The 18,883-nt window shown below is 42.9% G+C and overlaps 1 pseudogene; it reads right to left on the reverse strand.

Annotated features, from left to right (window-relative positions):
- Positions 1 to 16,212: 16,212 nt before the first annotated feature.
- LOC123803366 (serine/threonine/tyrosine-interacting protein pseudogene) lies at positions 16,213 to 18,331 on the reverse strand (annotated as a pseudogene).
- Between the last annotated feature and the right edge of the window lie 552 nt (positions 18,332 to 18,883).

Consider the following 18,883-nt stretch of genomic DNA (forward strand, 5'->3'; position numbering starts at 1 on the left):
AGAAATACAGGTATTTCTGCTCAAAAGTAATGTATGTGTTCCTGAAAAGCCTCCTGTTCTGCAAAATTGCAAGACATATACTAAAAATAACAGGGCTCTTGGAGAAAACAGGGCTGGGGCAATTTTTCAAAACCCACAGAATTTGTAAGTAGAGTGTTAGCAAAAACAACAGCAATTCTGATATGAATTGTTATAATTAAATGTCCACCTGTCACGCCATATCATAGTCAGCTGGTCCCCCATAGCCTCAAACTCTGGGCTACTGCTTCCTCCTTTGAAATATCTCATCAAACTTAATATGATCCCGGATAGAGATTTCTACATCAGTGGAGAATTCTTTTTTCATCACCGATGGAACTTGTTCATAGTATCTTCATCTGTACTGTCAGCTTCCGAGGTAGTTCTTTTTAAATATAAATTTGCTTTTAAAATTTTTATTATGCATTTTTATTAACTTAACTTTATGGTTTACAGTAGCGTTCACTGTTGATGTTGTACGTTCACGCATTGTGACAAATGTGTCATGACTTGCATATGCCATTATAGTATTGAATGGAAAGATAGTTTCACTGTTTTAGAAATCCTGTGTGCTCTCCTTGTTCATCCTCCCCTCCTCCCTCTGCCCCATAGCAACCACTAAGCCTTTTCCTGTTTCCGTAGTTTTGTCTTTTCCAGAATGTCATATAGTTAGAATCATACAGGATGGAGCCTTCTCAGATTGGGTTCTTTCACATAGCAATATGCATTTAAGTTTCTTTCATTTTTATGGCTTGATAGCTCATTTATTTTCAGCGCTGAGTAGCATTCCAGTGTCTGGACGTACCACAGTTTGTGTATCCCTTCGCCTCCTGAAGGACATCTTGGTTGCTTCCAAGTTTTGGCTATAATGAATAAAGCTGCTATAAATGTCCATGTGGAGATCGTTTAACAGAACGGGGACGATAGGGATGAAACCAGCCACCCCTTCACACTAAAGAAAGTGGCTTCTATCCGATTTTCAGCTTTTCTCTTGTGAGTTTCAAATGCTGATAGGACATGAATTGTGAAGCAGTTTGTCCTTGACTGTGTTCCACCATTAAAGTTAGGGGAAAATTGCATGTAAGTTGCATGTTTTCTGCATTTTACTGATCACCTGCCATATGTTAGGTCTGAGGTGATCTTGTGCATATGGGCAACTCATGTTGGAACCTTCCACACTCTTATACTGTCCCTCTCGTTCCACAAGTAAGCATTTCTCACACCCCCCAGATTATATTGACCATACTTAAGAACATGAGCGATCTTTCCATCAGTCGGCATTGGGATTCTTTTTACTTTTTATGTTCTCTGACTCAACCAAATGAAGACAGAGTAACGATCCGGATTCCTTCAGTGGTTTGATAGTTTCTCTGCACTCAGGGCCTTCTGTGTTTAATTTCCTCAAGTCAGAATTTCCTTTGTTCTGCTCCTTGACCCAGACATCATTATCTTAACAGCTACTTTAAAAAAAAATCCTTTAATACTTTCTTCATCATTTGATCATCTCTCCAGACTTGAATTACTTGCCAACTTGAGGTATCTACAGCAGAAATAAGACCGTTGGCCCCTAAACATGGAGATGGCGCTCTTCCCCACAGATCCCCGTGGTCATCAGAAAAGTAGGGAACAGCAGGGACCTCGCAGGTGCAGCACGTGGACTGGTGTAGCAGGCCCTGAGAGCATGTTTTCAGTGATTATTACAAATCGTTAGGACTGATTGCTACCTACGGAGCATTTTCTGCACAACCAGTTCTGTGTCAGCCGTTTCACGAACTTTCTAAAAATCTTCACGACCGGCCCTGAAAGTAGAAATTGTCCTAAACTTTTGAGGAGAAAACCGACTCCGGCAAGAGAGTCACATGAGAGCTGGACAACAGCAGAGCTGGAGTCTGTACCCGGGTCTGCCTGGTTCTAACCACTGTGTTCCTTCTGCTGTCCAACTCCCCTGAGCAGCCCTGGGCCAGGATGCTGTGCGAGCACTGTGTCCAGGGAGGACCAAGGCCCGGCCGGCTCCACCCTCCCTTGACAGGCGCCACGGGTTCCACAGTGCGAGCCCAGGGCCGCAGGGGGAAAGATGAAGCCAGTGAGTGGTGTAGACCAGGGTCGAGCCAGAGTGAACCAGGTTTTGTTTCAAACTGCTGGGAAGGGTCAGTAGTTAGTTCATAGTCCCTTGAATTCTTCATTTTTCTGTACTTCAGGATGGTTCCATGGCGGCCTCATCATTGGATTACATCTTTCCCTTGCGGGGCTGTCTCAATATGGTGATGTTTGCGTTGTACGCGAATGATGCTCGCTGTATTAGACTTTAGACCTATCTAAGGACAGTTTATCCAAATGTCCAAGAGTGTGGCTTAATGAAGATACAACTTTGAGTGTGCATTTCCTGCTCTTTTATATTTTCACAAACAGTGTTGATGTTTACTTGAGAAACAGTAAGACATGGAATAATATAGACTTTGGAGTTGGGCAAACTGGGTTAAAATCTGAGCTCTGTGACAATAGAACAATTTAGTAGATTCTATAAACTTTAACTTTCTCAGCCTTACCATGACATCATCTAGTCCGTATAGAGTTTCGGTGAAGATCACAAGTAGTAGCGTATGCGAAGCCCTCAGCATAATGCCCATGCATCGTAAGGATACCTACCAACGTTTCCAGAGTGATTCCCATGAACCAGCCATTTAGCTCATCTGAAGCCCACAACAGATCCCGTAGGATAAGTGTATTATTATCAGCCTCCCCTTTGGGGTTTGAAAACTGAAGAACAGAGAGGTTACATATCCTGCCCAAGGCTACACAGCGAGACATGGGAAACAGGAATATGAATCCAGACAACTCGGCTCCTGAAGCTTCTCTCTTAATTGTGAAGCGACAGTGCTGTTCATACTACTGTTCTCAGTAACACTCCTTGCAATCGTAGACGCCTAGTGAGTGTGGGAGGTCACCTCTCCCTTTCCTTATGATCAAGATGTTCTGTTTTATGAATCACTTATTTTTGCGTAGCTGATGTTTAAAAGTTAAAGGAACACGCAGGATTTCCTTTAAATAAATACCGACTTGAGCGCGCTCTCTCTTGGGAACAACTATACCATCGTTCAGGCTTCTATTTTTAACTGTTTTCTTCATTTCCTTTGGTCACTGATCTCCTATCTAAACAGGTGCTATCTGGCCTCTGTAGGAAAACACTTACCTTAAAACAGTTTTCAAGGTAATTATATCCAGAATCATATTGTTTTGCAAAGATATCATGCTTCTTGGCAAAAAATAATGAATCATTTGCTATTAATGAAAAAAAAAAACCCTCCCCTAACATGGTCAGAGTTTCAAAAGACTCATTTGTTGCCTACTGACTGAATCTGTGTGCTGGGGTTTCATATAAGAAATAGGAAGGACAGGCATTTTCAATGATCTTGCCATTATTTACAGAAAGTTTAATTTTTTCCTTCAGCATGGGAAAGTGCGCACCCTCTCGATGTCAAAACACCAAATTGATGTTCGCCCATCTCGGCAGGGGGTGTCGTACGTTATTTAACAAATAGTTGGCAGAGGAGATGGTCCATCATCCTTACTCTGCATTTAGCTACGAGAAATTTTGAGCTATGTATTCCACATATTCTTTTAAAGGGACCATCATTAATCTAAAAGTTGATTTTTTTTTTCCCCAACCATTTCTCTCATGAAAAAGCCTGTGGGTTTTACATTAACACACAAATAATTGTTTAGAGCAATTCCTGATGGCTGTGTTCTCATTTCGCTTAACTATCTTAACAGTATGCTAATGACAGGAAGAAAACATACATATAAAATATTGTAAGCATCAGGACTTGGTAGGAGAGACTAAGTTTGGCTTTCGACCATGAAATCTTATTCTGTGGTTGTCTTCTTAGTGGCGTCTCTTGAGGCCAGTGGCTTTGAATTCTCCCAATTGTATGGGGTCACTCTGGCAGCATTGACCAAGTAGAAAATATTCAGCCGGAGAAAACAATAGTGGAAGTCACCCTTTAAGTGCCCTGCTTTCTATATCATGCAATTGACTCCCAGGCTCCCCACTAAGATGTCACTGTTTGACCAGTTTGCTTTAAAACAGCTTAATTAGCTGAAAGGAAAGCTATGTCTGAGCATGTTTGTGAGGAAAAAAAACAAAAAGATCTCTCCTTTCAGAAAGCTCATGCTCTATCTTGTCGGAAATCTTTGGTTCTGAAACAAAACAACATTCCTTTCGTACACAATCAAGTCCCTGACAACAAATTTTCCTGGATAAGGAAATAACTGGTTTGGAGTTTCATCCGTGCGGGCATTTGGGCTCAGGTTCTATGTATCCGAGTCTGGGTGGGAGGCAGGCACTATCCTCTGTGGCCCTGCTAGAGGGCTTCTTGCCAACCGCATGTGTTTATTTCCTTTAGCCAGATCGGAAACTGACAATACTGCGAAAAGACTATGTTGACTTTTCTGATCAAAGTCTGCTGGATTTTACTGTAATGTCAGTGCAAAGTAACTCAAGTGCTAACACTGAAAACCACCTCGGATCACTTGATTCATTTGCTTCCGATTAAAAAATTTTCAAATTGTGCAAGAGAAGCGACTCAGATTTCATTTTGGGGATGCAATGGCAGGAAAAGCTTTGTCGTAATCCTCGCAAATATTCCTGATTCAACACAGACCTTCTACGAATGTGCGCACACCATCTGCTGTCTCTGGACTTGCGACCCTGCAGCGAACACGGGAAGGTGGATTTAGGACCCACAGTAAATTCTTTAATGCCAGAGGACATTCCCTGGCTAAGAGTGTATCACACTGTTTGTCTTTTTTTGCACGTATGTATGTGGCTAAACCTGTCTGAGAGCCACAGGAAAACCGTGTGTTCCTTTATCGAGGCAAATTGACAGGGATTGTTTTCATTTGGATGGGGCCAGTGGAAGCAGCTACAGAAAACTTGAACCCATAGAGAGCGGTCCCGCAGGCAAGCCAGCGAATCCTTAGAGAAAAGGGAGAACCACCTGCCCCTTTTACATCCCATTCCAGAAAGCTTTTGGATTTGTGACTTCTTCTTCATTTTCTTCCCCCGCCCCCCGCAGAAGAAGATCCCCATGGTCCAAACAATATGCAACGGTAGAAAATCAAATACTTCCACGAAGTAAGCACCGCAGTGAGGCCCGGCTTCGCATCCAATTTCCGCCACAGTCTCTCTTCTCCATAGTCATTATCTCATGAACACATACATTTCCAGGCAACTGGAGTTTATTTTCACAACTTCTAAGTTATAATGAACCCTAAATTCCAACCAAAGTGCATTTGATTTTTTTTATTGCGTAGAGCTCCAAAATTTGGTGTAGCTCGGTAAAGAGCCGTGTGTGTGTGTGTGTGTGTGGCCAGTCTAATTCGGAGAGACTCTCAACTGTGGTTTGCAAAAACCCCTAAAAAGATGATGACACCCTTCCTAAAGTAATAGTGGATTTTAACCTGGAACTCCATCTCCATTTTTTTTCCTAACGAAGAGAAGGATGACTAAATTAGAAAAAAAAAAAAAAAGTCTATAATTAGCAATATAAATCTTTCACCGATTTCGGGAGGTCACCAGATGAACTGATGCAGACTTCAGGCACATCTGCTCTTTTGGCAACCACTGCCTCCTCCGAACCTTCTCATTGGCTCACGCTAATCAGATGCGCGGCCTCCTGGAAGCGATTTGTGCCTCCCCGGGCTGCCAGGCACAGCCACGCTGCAGTGCTCAACTCACGCGACCAGGCGGCCCCGCGAGCTGCGTGCCACCTTTAAGAGGCCACTAGTCCGGGGGTGCAAAGGGGCGCTTGGGCGGGCGGCTAGGAATAACCTTGCCAGGCGAGGCTCCGAGGAGCGTGCGGTTCCCGGGCCCTGCGAGGCTGGCAGGTAGCTGGCTGTAACCACCTGAGCTTTTTAGAAAAGGGGTTAGTGCCCACAAGGTGGCATCAGTGGCGCCAGCTTCAGAAGGGAGCCCTGAGCTAGGTAGTCTTTGGAGGTGGGGTGCTGTGCGGGCAGCGCAGGGTGAGGGCAGAATAGGCCATCCCAAGGAAATAATTCAAACCTTGATGAAGTTGTTTCTTTCAACATGCGTAAACAACAGTGAGGAGAATGGGCAAGTAGTGTTGCTTTAACTCATTGGCTATTGTCTGTCAGGCAAGAGGGCAAAGGCCAAGTGCTTGGACAGAGCTGGCTATAAATTAATAATAGATGCTGGACACCGTACTGCCATTGAGCGCACGGTTATAAAAATGATTGCGATTGTAAACTACTGGCTTTCTTCATGGCTGACCATAGGATACCCGCCTTATGTGCCAGGCCGAGCTTAGACTGTGCATATGCAAAATTCTTTTTTTTTTTTTTTAAGATTTATTAATTTATTTGACAGAGAGAGAGACAGCTAGCGAGAGAGGGAGGGAACACAAGCAGGGGGATCGGGAGAGGAAGAAGCAGGCTCCCCGCAGAAGAGCCCCATGGCTTGATCCCAGGACTCTGGGATCACACCCTGAGCAGAAGGCAGACGCTTAACGACTGAGCCGCCCAGGCGCCTCCCCCCCATATGCAAAATTCTAAATTGGGAACGGAATAACAAACTTCTTCCTATTCTTAAAAAGCTGCAAAAATATTGTCTGTATGCATAGGAACCTAGAGGGATGAGACACTGGAGCCTTTTTTGCATCAACACAGGGTTGAGAGGCAGAATATGGCCCAAGTGCCGTCTTCTTCACATTCATGGCCGGTTTCTTGCTTCTCATATTCTGATAAATTTCCTTTCCATTAAATAGTGATAGTTTTACCTTTTTCTGTGAAACTTTCTTCTGATTAGGTAAGATCAGCAGCCTGGCTGAGTTATGCAGATACTTAATAGTGTGTTCTAGAAAACAATCCCTCATATTTATAAAGTACCCTAAACACAAGCCCTTAGCTGTATTATTTTCATTTTGGTAACTGAGAAGTGGGAATTCATGCTTATCGTTTTATGTCATCTTGCATTTAAGGACGTATGTGTCTGTTTTATGGAGCTTCTTGGTCTTAACTGAAGCTTAACAGGAGGGCCCAGCTCTGAAATCAGAAGAGGCTAGGGTCGCAATTGATGGACACTGCATTTGGGAACGAGCCTGGGGCAGGGGTGCGAAGATGGGGCAGAGGGGAGCAGAGGAAGTTTGGAGCTCTGCCAGCAATAAAGGCCCAGAGCAGGGGTGATCCCTGGCTGTGTAGAGCCTGAGGGCAACCCGGGGAGCCTTCGTGCCTGGGCACCATTCAAGAAGGGGGGAGAGAGAGAGTCAAAATGATCTGCTGTATTTGAAAGCCACCCTTCCCTCCGTATTTAACTGTTATTTACTCCTCTCCCACCTCCGCTGATTTTCTTCTGTCCAAAACACAAAGAGCTTGTGAAGACATTACAGCTGTAACATGCTTCCAGTGTCTGCGTATTCTGGTATTCCTTCAAGTCAAGAATCTGACCAAGACACCTACGTGAACCTCTCATTTCACAAAGAAGTGCATTTATGCCACAACGGGTGCTGTCTTAGTCTGTCATGTACCAGTAAAGTGTTCTTTATGCTACTTTCTGATGGACTATCAGATATCAACATTGACCATTTCTAAAGTTGATGTGTTATTTATATTAAAGATGCCCCATTACATACCCTGATCTCTGGCTTACAATGGGACCAACATACGATCTCTAAATTTCTACTTTAGTAAGCTGTAACTTCCGTGTTCTCACTGGGAATAGGTCTTCTCTTCATCACCTTTACCTGGGTGTCTTCTAGGTAATTGCAAAGAAAAAATTCAAGAAGCTATTAAGAAAACTGTGGTTATGGAGGGCCGGGAAGGAGAAATGTGCACAGAATTTCCTTTATTGGAATTGCTTAGACACTATTTTTGCTAAAATTTTACAAATATGATTTTGTACGCAGAGACTTGTGCATGATCTTCGGCTGTCTGCTCTCAAACTTGGAAAACTTTTCTCAGTATAATTGAGATATAATCAACACATAGCACGGCATAAGTTTAAGGTGTAGGGAGCAATGGCTTGACTTTCACGTATAGTGAACGATTGAGAAAACGCAGTCTTGACCCAAGAACACAAAAGGGTGACTTTTTAAAAGATTTATTTATTTATTTTAGAAAGTGGGAGGCGAAGAGGGAGAGATGGCATCTTAAGCAGGTTCCACACGCTGGTGTGGAGCCTGCTGTGGGGCTCGATCTCACGACCCTGAGATCACAACCTGAGCCAAAACCAAGAGTTGGATGCTTAATCAACTGCACCAACCAGGCACCCCAAAAGCATGACATTTTAAAATTAAGTAATTTGCGGGGATGGTTGTATTTTTAAGGCTATTTTAAAAGATGGCTTTAACCGGCAGTTAGTTTTGTTAAGTTGAGGTCATTGTTAAATGAATTCATGCCCATCTTTTCACTGGTAAAGTTTTAGCTATAAAAAATATATAGTAACATACAGGGGTGGATACATGAGATAGTTTTGAAACATCTCTATGCAGATTAATATAATAAAACCTCAAATACCACTATTACTTGCCAAAGAACAATACCAAAATATTTGCCCTGTTTAGTATGTCTGACCTGATAATAATTTGCATAAAATATGTGTGAGAGGGAGAATTGAAAAATTAAAAGGATGAATGCAAAGCTACAAAAAATTATAAAAGTGCAGGACAATCTATATATGTGTGTATTAATATATTTTTCTTTTTGTTACTTCTTTATTAACACTAAGACACTTATTTGATACATATTTATTTTCTTAACATTTTTAAAATTTATTTGAGAGAGAGAGAGAGAGCACGATGGGGGAGGGGCAGAGGGAGAAGCAGGCTCCCCACTGAGTAGGGAGTCTCATGCTGGGCTCCATCCCAGGACCCTGAGATCATGAGCTGAGCCAAAGGCAGATGCTTAACCGACTGAGCCACCCAGGTGCCCCGTATTTATTTAACCTTAAAAAAGGGGATAAGATTCTTATTTTATCACCTTTGTTGCTTATTTTTACTCCAAGTTGAATTCTTCAAATTATTTAAGATTTCTCCAATCTCTGACGAAGTCCAGTCATTTAGGGCAAGGACAGAACCTTCTTTCTTTCAAGCAAGCTAAGCATAGAACAGACACCAAAAATGTGGCTGGCGTTAGCTGAGTGAATGAATTGGGGTTTGCGGTCGCAGGACCCCACGGTGTATGGAGTACCTTATATAGAGCATCCAGTCATCTGTGGGGACCCCTCAGAACCCAGGAGGGCTGGCAGTCTCCTCCCTAGGGGCGCCTGGGATCCATGCCTCAAGACAAAACGAAGGTAGCTCAGGGCCTAAGGTAAAAGCCTTTGCCTTTTTTTTTTCTTAATTAGGTTTTTATATAGTTATGGTTAACATAGAGTATAATACATGGTGTTATATTGGTTTCAGGTATACAATATAATGATTCAAAAATTCCATACATCACCCAGTGCTCATCATAACAAGTGCCTTCCTTAATCCCCATCATCTATTGCACCCATCTCCCCACCCACCTCCCCTCTAGTAACCACCAGTGTGTTCTCTATAGTCTTTTTCTTGGTTTCTCTCTCTCTCTCTCTCTACTTCACCCATTTGTTTCTGAAATTCCACATGTGAGTGAGATCATATGGTATTTGTCTTTCTCTAACTCACTTGTTTCACTTAGTATTATCCTCTCTAGCTCCATCCATGTCATTACAAATGGCAAGATTTCATTCTTTATGGTTGAGTAATATTCCATTGTATTGGTATATAACCACATCTTCTTTATCCATTCATCTATCGATGGACACTTGGGCTGCTTCCATTATTTGGCTGGTGTAAACAATGCTGCTGTAAACATAGGGGTGCATGGATCCCTTTGAATTTGTGTTTTTGTGTTTGGGGTGTAAATACCCAGTAGTGTGATTATTGGATTGTAGGGTAGTTCTATCTTTAAGGACCCTTTGTACTGTTTTCCACAGTAAAGAACCTTTGCTTTTCATAATTGATCTTTCCGAAGGCACTCCAAACCCCCTTCCAGTGTCCCAGAGAGCACGTTGGAATTGCTACAATGTATGGAAGGGAATCTCACTTTCCTGAGACCTTTCTTGCAGTTTAAACAGAGGAGGAAATCTATTTCTAAATTCCCATGCATTCTCGATGGGATGGAACTGCACAGGTGATGAATAACCGGTCTGCCAGCCTGAGAACGTGACTGGAAGCCAAGCAGGTGTCGGAGGACTCCTCTCATGCTTTGGGCACAGGCTTTTCTCTTCTGAACTGCCAGGGAAGGGTGGAAATCATACTTTGATGATGCTCACCCTTGCAACACTAGATAAACCAAAAGCCAAAAGCAAATTGATAAAGGGGCCAGGTAAAGGAGAAAAGAAAGCCAGCAAAGGAACTTCCAGCTATGGATGTCTTTCCCCTCAGACAGGCCACCCTTCAGTGTACATAGGCTTACGGCATAATGCCTGGCACAAATGCAAAGAAGCAATTCCTCTTCTGTGGTGTGGACTTGGCCCTAACTGTGCTGAAATGACCTTGAAGATACTGTCCGTGTTTTATAGGGAAGGAGTGGAAGATGAATCACCTGTGATGTCCCTTCTTGGCAGCAGAAAGGGAAGGTAATTTATTATCTTTCGCTCTCAATCAAAGAAAAGTCAGAAAATAAATTTGATGAAGAGCAACGTGGAGCCTGCAAACCCACCAGGTCCATGATTTCCCAAGCAGATCCCCGAATGGATCTTTTAATGAAAATGTGCCTTTCAGACCAGTGCAACCTCTCACAATAAGGCAGGATTTCTAGTCAAAATGTGTCCGCTGTGATGCTGACAGCTGCCCAGTGGGATGGGGTCATATAACAGCACTGCAGGCATCCAAGGGACATCGGTTCTCGACCCCTGTGTCAACCTCTCGAGTTCCCAGGGTCGGGTCAGCATCCTAAGGACGCCTGTGGTCTCATTCTGGGACACCTCTGGAGTATCCCACAGAACAGGGCCATTCTTTGCCCAAAGCGTTCCCAGACCCATTTTGTGGCTTGCTTTGTAGAGGGACACCGTGAAGCATGAGAACAAACATGCCTGGGAGGGGAGGTTGGGGCAGAGATTGCCAAATCATTGAGAAGCCCTGGAAAAGACAGGCCTCCTCTCTGGTATGGCTTTGATGGGAATTATGGATTCATACTGGAGGAGTCAGAGATAAAGAAAAGATGCCTTCTTTCTGCATCCCTTAAAGTACGTGGGCAACGCATGGAACATATTCATTATGTAGAGTTTAATTTTTCAACCATTTGGCCAACACTGGATTGTAATCTGTAAGGGATATGCAAATTGTGACATTAGAACTGGGGTCAGATTTCAGGAAACCCTGGGCTCTGGAACGGTACCAAAGTAAAGGAAGGATGCCACTAGCCCCCAAAGTCTCGGTCACAGATCCCTAGCCCTAAGCTATACACTGTAGTTCCTTAGAAACTCACTGGAAGCATTACACTGTCTCTTAGTTTGGGTACACTTTCCTGGTCCTAAGTAACACTGACGAAGGGAACCTGAAGGGTGAGAGCTGGGAAAGGGACAGGTCATATGACAACTAACACTCTGCTCCAGAGAAGGGGAAATTCGGGACAGAATTTTAACCCTGCATTAGAAATAAAGACACTTATTTCAAGGGAAAACTCCAAGTCACCAGGACAAGTTGAAATGATATCACTATGTTCAAGATCCTCTACTTTGAAAGGTAGAAATGTAAAATGCGCATTTAAAGCAAATTTTCATGACGAATGGGAAAGAAAACAGCTTTTTGCATAATTAGTGAAGTTTACATTATTGTACAATTCGCTTGTGCAGAACACGTGAATCTTTGAAGACGGATAACAAAACACTGCGCTTGGAGGCATACAGGTGGACATTTTTAATAGCTTATTATGCTCCAAATGTTCTTTTCAGAATAAGTTAATACATAGAGTTAATGATACTAAATGATACTAAAATGATAGTAATCACCCTAATAAGTGGTGTGTAGATAACTCTGCCCTTCCAAGGCTTGTAGGTGAAAAATGGAGTATGTTCTTTTCTATAAAAAGAAATGCTGGGGCACCTGGGTGGCTTAGTCAGTTAAGCAGCTGCCTTCGGCTCAGGGCATGATCCTAGTGTCCTGGGATCGAGCCCCACAGAGGCTCCCTGCTCAGCGGGGAGTCTGCTTCTCCCTCCCCCTGCTTTTGTGCTCTCACTTGCTCTCTCTCCCTCTCAAATAAATAAATAAAATCTTAAAGAAAAAAAAAGAAATGCTTTTCTTCTGAAGGTGGCAGTGGCTTTGTTTCTTTATTCGCTGGAAGGCCTGTGGGCCTGTGGGAACCCATGTACCAATCCTACCTTCAAAGGAACACTTTCCAGATGAAAAGCACCCCCGTACCAAAGCTAATTTCAATGTCCAGTTTAGAAAACATGGAAAAGACCATTTTGATGCACTATTCAAAAAATCAAATAGAAACAAAATCACTATCTTGAAAAGATGTCTGCAGCCCCACGTTCATAGCAGCACTGTCTACAGTGGCCAAGGTATGGAGCAACATAAGTGTCCATCAGTGGATGGATGGATAGAGAAAATGTCATGTGTATATATACAATGGAATAGTATTCAGCCATAAAGAAGGATATTCTGCCATTTGTGACAACACGGACGAAACTTGAAGGCATCATGTTAAGTGAAACAAATCAGACAAAGATATATACCATATGGTCTCATTTATATGTGGACTCTATAGGAGAAAAACAACCAAACTCAGATACAAAGAACAGATTGGTGGTTGCCTGAGACAGGGCGAGGGGGTGTGCAGGGTGGGTGAAATGGGTGAAGGTGGCCAAAAGTTACAAACTTCTAGTTATAAGTAGGTCCTGGGGGTGTAATATATGGCATGGTAACTATAGCTAACAATATTATATTATATATTTGGAAGTTGCTCAAAGAGGAAATCTGGAAAGTTATAACTATTGAGGTGATGGATGTTAACTAAACTTACTCCGGTAATCATTTCACAAAATAGGTACAGACATCAAATCATTATATTGCATACCTAACTAATGGTATATGTCAGTTATATATCAATTAAAAAATAAAAAATAAAGATTGCAAAGACTTCAAAAAAATCAAATGGTTAGAGTAATAGATGTTGCTATAAATCCTTATTCTATTATTCCCTCCTGTCATCAGCAATGGTACTGTAAATGAAAGGAGATGAAATTTCCTCATAAATCTCTTATCCAACTATGTTTTGCATATGGCAGGGATTTTAAGGGTGCAGCATTATTTCCATCAAATGCCATTGCTTACACCACGGAGCATGACATGGAATTTTTCCTTTTAGATCTCTTGAATGGAATAAATATTACAGAACTAATAGTGCTCCCTTGCTTATGTTGGCTGACCTAACATACTTTTACTCCTTTAATTCTGATGATTGTCATGGGACTTTGGGAATCCATTTACTAGACTTAGTACAATGTGCATTTGCGCAAAATAAGAAGACATTTGTCCTGTCAATGTGCTACATCAGTCAACGCTATCCCCTGGCTCCAGCTGACAGATTGAAATGTGAAGTCTGATTGTCATGCGTGGTCCCAGGTAATTTATGGGCCTAAGGTAGGTCTAGGAGTTATCTTCTGTTTGAGCTGTCAAAACTCTAAACCTCATTAGAAAATGTTCTATGATCTTGAATATAGTAGTAACATGAAGATGATAAGCTAGCATATAAACAAGCAGGCAAAATGAAAGAATAAACTAAAATATTTATCTGCATGATATTTAACACAGAGGTTTCATAACACAAAGTCTTAGGTAAGTTACCTTGTGATCTTGTTAAGTTATCTTGTTGGCTTGCATCTTTGTGGTGTCTTGCCTCATCCTCCCCAGCCTCATACCGATCATCAGGGGCAGGTCCTAAGACTTCCCCAAATGCCTGTGTCTGATGTTGTCTACGTAGCTATAGTCTTACATCTAGACGGTCTAAGAATGCTCCTTCTTAACAGAAGCTCTTCCTTAGCTTCCTAATCATCAGCCCCGGGAGGGGATCAGGTGGGCCCCGGCGTAGAGTTTAGACCTGGAGGTCATCTGAAGAGCGCTTCTGCTCTGGGTCTCTCCTTGGAGACGTGAGATGTACCCACTTCACAGAGGTAGTTGAGACTTGAGATGACAGAAAAGAAAGGACAGCAAAGTGACAACTACCGTATTTTGGACCTCTCTGTGCTTGTGTCTATACTGATATGTTAAAGACCTCATTATTTTAGAGCTATCATGAAATCGGCGCCTAGGTGTGATTTTTCTAAAATAGGAATGATAACGGTGTTTGTCTGCCAGAGTTGTCGAGAGCCTTTAAAGGAAGGTTATATGTAAAGCTCAGTGCCTGTCTGTTATTCTAATGTTATCATGTGGCCATGAGTCATGCTTGTAGGGCCGAGAGAAACAATGCCATTTAGCTATTAAAAAAAAAAATACAGGACTTTTGAATTAGAAGAAGTCTTAAAAATAAAACCTCCCACCTTACTGTCTCATAAATGAATAAAGTAAGGCCGAGAGGGGTAAAGTGATTTGCCAAGGTTACCCGGGTAGTTAGGGATGGGACTGAGGTAGGCGCCCAAATCCCCTCAGCCCTGATTCAAGGCTTCTTTCCACTATGTTACAGTATGCTTGTTTTTAAATCCAGCATAGGTAGCTATGAAGACATACTCTAAGATCCCCTTTGGGAATAAATTGCATTCTTTGGAAAAAGCATTAGCTTTCTGAGACCGCGAGTGCTTAATGTCACAAAGTGCTTCTGCGGGAGCGTTAAATGCAGCCGATATCAGTTCTTTTAATTATTTGATTGGGTGGGCCGGTGTGCCTCTGACAACCCAATGTGCGCGTTCTCTGTGTCAGAGACCATATGCGGCTCCTGGCCAGACACAGCCACTATTTCCCTCCCCTCCAGAAAGGGCCCTTAACCATGAATAATATATGTTTCAGAGCAAAGACCAAACATCAACCAGCAATTGTATCTCTTCAACATCACACAGTGAATCGAGTGTCTGAATTCCAGGAACAGAAGGAAGTTTGCTTGCATGTAGGCATCATAAGATTAAGGCGAGAGTAGATACACTTGGGAAAGGGGAAAATAGGCCAAACTGAAGAGTGTGAGAAAATTAGCTCAGCTGATTTGATGTGAACATCTGCAGAAATTGTTAATGGGCACTGTGTCTAATTAAATCCACCAGACATATGCATGCCTGTTATCTGTGGAATGGTGTTCTTCCCCACGCTGCACCTGTTGCTGGCAGGGGTAGACTTGCATTCTATCACACGCAGTGTCATAAGGGTTTAGGGAGAGAAATTTGAGGCCCCAGTCTGATTCACTTAGAGATGAGCATATCACCAGGGGAAGACCGCCATACTCAGAACTCATGTGCAGACCGAGAAGCAGATACACTGGGACCTCACTACTGTTCAAACCCCCAGTCCAGAGCTCCTCACAGTTCCGAAGGAGAGACCTGATCTGTGGGCAGTGTAGATTTTGGAGACAAATTCATGCCGTGAACCTGATTTCAAAGAAAATAGTCAACCTGTTCTACTAGAGGACAAAATATTTAAGTTCAAATGAACCTCCATTTGGGTACAAACGACTCTTGTGCAAATAACAAATGATCTTCGTATATCCAAACTGGCTTTTTTGGGCAGATATTCCTTGCTTATTCCACATTCGGTCAGCCATTAGTTGGTGTCTAGCCACGTCCCGAGCTGTTCCTTTGAAAAATGGTCTCCACTAATTCAGACAGAGCATCTCCCTAAGGTACTGGGGTTTGGGCTCCACCAGTCCATTGGATGACCAGCGGGTGCCAGTTGCACCGAGGAAGCAGGGCCCAGGGGTTTATATTGCAGGTTCTGGAGCCATGCCAGCTCCCCACTTGCTAGTTACAGAACTCCCCAACAAGTCACTTCAGCTCCTTAGCCTTAATCCCCTCATCTGCAAGGTGGAGAAAACAGCAGCACCCACCCCAGAGGGTACTTGTGAGGGTCACGTGAAGCAAGGCATGTCAAGTGCTTAGAGTAACATCGGCCCAGTGGACATGCCCATTGAATATTTTCCTTTTCTTCTTTTTACCACGTTACATTATTATTGTCTCTAGTATTTTCTCCTTCCCAAATAGAAATTCACATCCTCTATAATGTTGCTCTCGAGTCAGCCATTCTGCAAAGTCGCCACTTGCACGTTTCCGAAATCATCATCTTCTTCATGTGTTTTCTGCAAACTGACTGTGGGTCCAGAATGAACAGATAATGACCTTTCTATCTGGCGTGGTGACATCATCTGTATTGTTAATTCTGCTAGGTAGATGGCTTCATATTCCCGAAGCTGATGGACAAATCCAGCATTAGAGTTAATACAAAATCTTCTTTCTTGAACATAAGCCAAAGCATCTCTGTACCTCACTCCGAATGTTCCCATAACGTGTGCGGTAACAGAGGCAGCACCCCTGGAGATCCCTGCATTTCCACGGACAAGAACTTTTCCTCCAGTTTGTACGCTTCCATCAATAAATTCTTTAGTCATGGGAAAATAACATATTGTATTTTCAACTGGGTCATCTGCAATATCAAAGACTAAATATCTAAATAATTATTGAAAGGTTGGTTTAACAAAGTTTGTTTCAATATTTTGTCTTAGGCATATTATAGGGATTATTCCGTATTTCTGTAGTATAGGCAGCTTGCTTTTCATAGCAGAAGAATATGGGCCTAAAAACAATCCAGGTAAAATTTCCTGCAACACTCTTCTCATAGGGTAGGTCCATTGCTTGGGCGTCTTCTTTGCACTGTGGGAATAAGGGGACCCCAAGCTTCACGTCCTCCGTGGTCCGGGCCCTGGGGCTTGTGGGTGGGGTGGGAGTTATCCAGCCCCCTGATGCTTGCTTGGGCTGCCAGTGGCAGAGAGAGGAAGGAGGGCGAGTGGACCGGAGGACTGCAGAAGGGAGTAGGCTTACAACTAACACACGAAGACCGAAGGGTCCCAGCGACTCTGGTGGTGATGGCAGCGACAGCGGGGACGAAGAGGGTTGGGTGGCTCATACCAGGTGCCATGCTGCTGCCGTCTCCCTCCCCCTTAGTCTCCGTGCCCCTCAGGCCCCACGGGCTCAGGCACAAGCGAGAGCCTTACCAAATATTTTCATTAGTTACGCCTGAACAAGCTATCTCCAGAAAGTGCCACTTGGAGCTCAGTGCTCAGATTTATCTTAAAGAGGAGAGAAATGCAAATTAGAAACCAAGTCTGAGGTTGAATAGAGCTATTTTAAGACCTCTGATATTATTTAGACCCAATATGTTATTTCTCCCAGTTCCATATACCAATAGTCACTTTATCGCACACATACCCTGCCCCTCCAGAACCCGCCACCCACACACGGGTATGTACATGTTCATGAGCTGATGAGATCTGGTGAGTTAAAAATTAGGCTACAGACAAGGAAGTTGGGTTCTTGGTAGATTTTCCCACTAATTCTGTTAAAATGTATATAGTCACTACTGCTTAAATTATTAGCTAAAGTTATGATAACAAGGGAGGACTTTAAATCTGGTATCTCTCACTCATGGTCTAATCAGGACATTCTAGGAAATGCATCCACACGCCACTCCAGAGTGACATAACCCAGACGAATGAGAGGGTCCTGTGAGGCGTTTTGTGGTCTTAGTAGGAAGTTTGGAATGTGAGTGGAAGGACATGGTGTGCATGGAAATAACCTTGCAGATGACTTCGATGACTTCAGCCGTAGCAAAACTCCAAGGGCAGAGAGATACTCTACACAGGATGCTGTAGTTGACGCTGGACTCTCCATAGGGCCTTTTATGAGAACTTTGCTGTTTTTATCTCTTCGTGTGTTCTTTTTTCAGCTATATTGAGATCTGAAGGATGGTTAAAACAATTGTTTAAAACACAGTGCACTACCCCTGTCACAGTGAAATCGAAGTTGTATTTTCAGTCTATATTTAAAATCGTATCCTTTCATTGAACAGAATTGATTCACTTAGACTTGTGATGCTTTAATGAATACGTTGGTCTACTTTTGAGGCACTTGGAATATTTATAAAAGGTAATGTCAGATGGGAAAAAAAACAGTACTAAATAAACACTACTATTCACACTCACATCTCCTCCATATCATGTCTGAGAAATTTCTTCTCAAATTAACCCCCATGGAGTAAAAGTCTGTGTAAACAGAAGGACTTTGCACCTTACCTGAAAGGTCAGCTGGCTGGAGCGCTGTGAGCTTGGCAGCAAACCTCTTCGTCAAGGACCTTCCCATAAGAAAAGCTTCATCTTCATCTCAATTCAAGTGACATGAACAGGACTTGGCTTCCATCATAGACCCAGAATTCAGCGATGCTTCCAAAGGATCCTGCTAGTGCTGATGATGGTGGCGCCGGTGAGGATGGCCGGAGGGCTGTGAAACATGTTACATCTTCCCACGCGCTTGCACGTGCCATCTCACTATCGAAATGTGCAATCTCATAGAGTAGGAAATTCATATGCAAAGTTGTTTTTTTTTTCAGGTAAAAAAAAGACCTATCATTCAGTCTGGGTTGGTGAATTTCTCACATCAAAAGAACTTAAAAATGTGTTTGAACATACCTCGAAAGAATCCAATTTTAACATTTTTCAATGTGCTATCCAGACTAGTAAAAATATCCTGATTTGGGATAACCCTGATTTGGGCCACAGAACACCCAAGTCATTCAAACACAACATACTGTCTACCCTTCTACTGACTCTGCCATAAGAAGAAGTGACAGGAAATAACGGTCCTCATCAGTGACTGGTAGGCAGGGACTCGGGCTGCAGCTGCATTATTCTAAGG

The sequence above is a fragment of the Ursus americanus genome, chromosome 11 (genome assembly GCF_024610735.1).
Source record: "Ursus americanus isolate L20-20 chromosome 11, mUrsAme1.1.p, whole genome shotgun sequence".
Lineage (NCBI taxonomy): Eukaryota > Metazoa > Chordata > Mammalia > Carnivora > Ursidae > Ursus > Ursus americanus.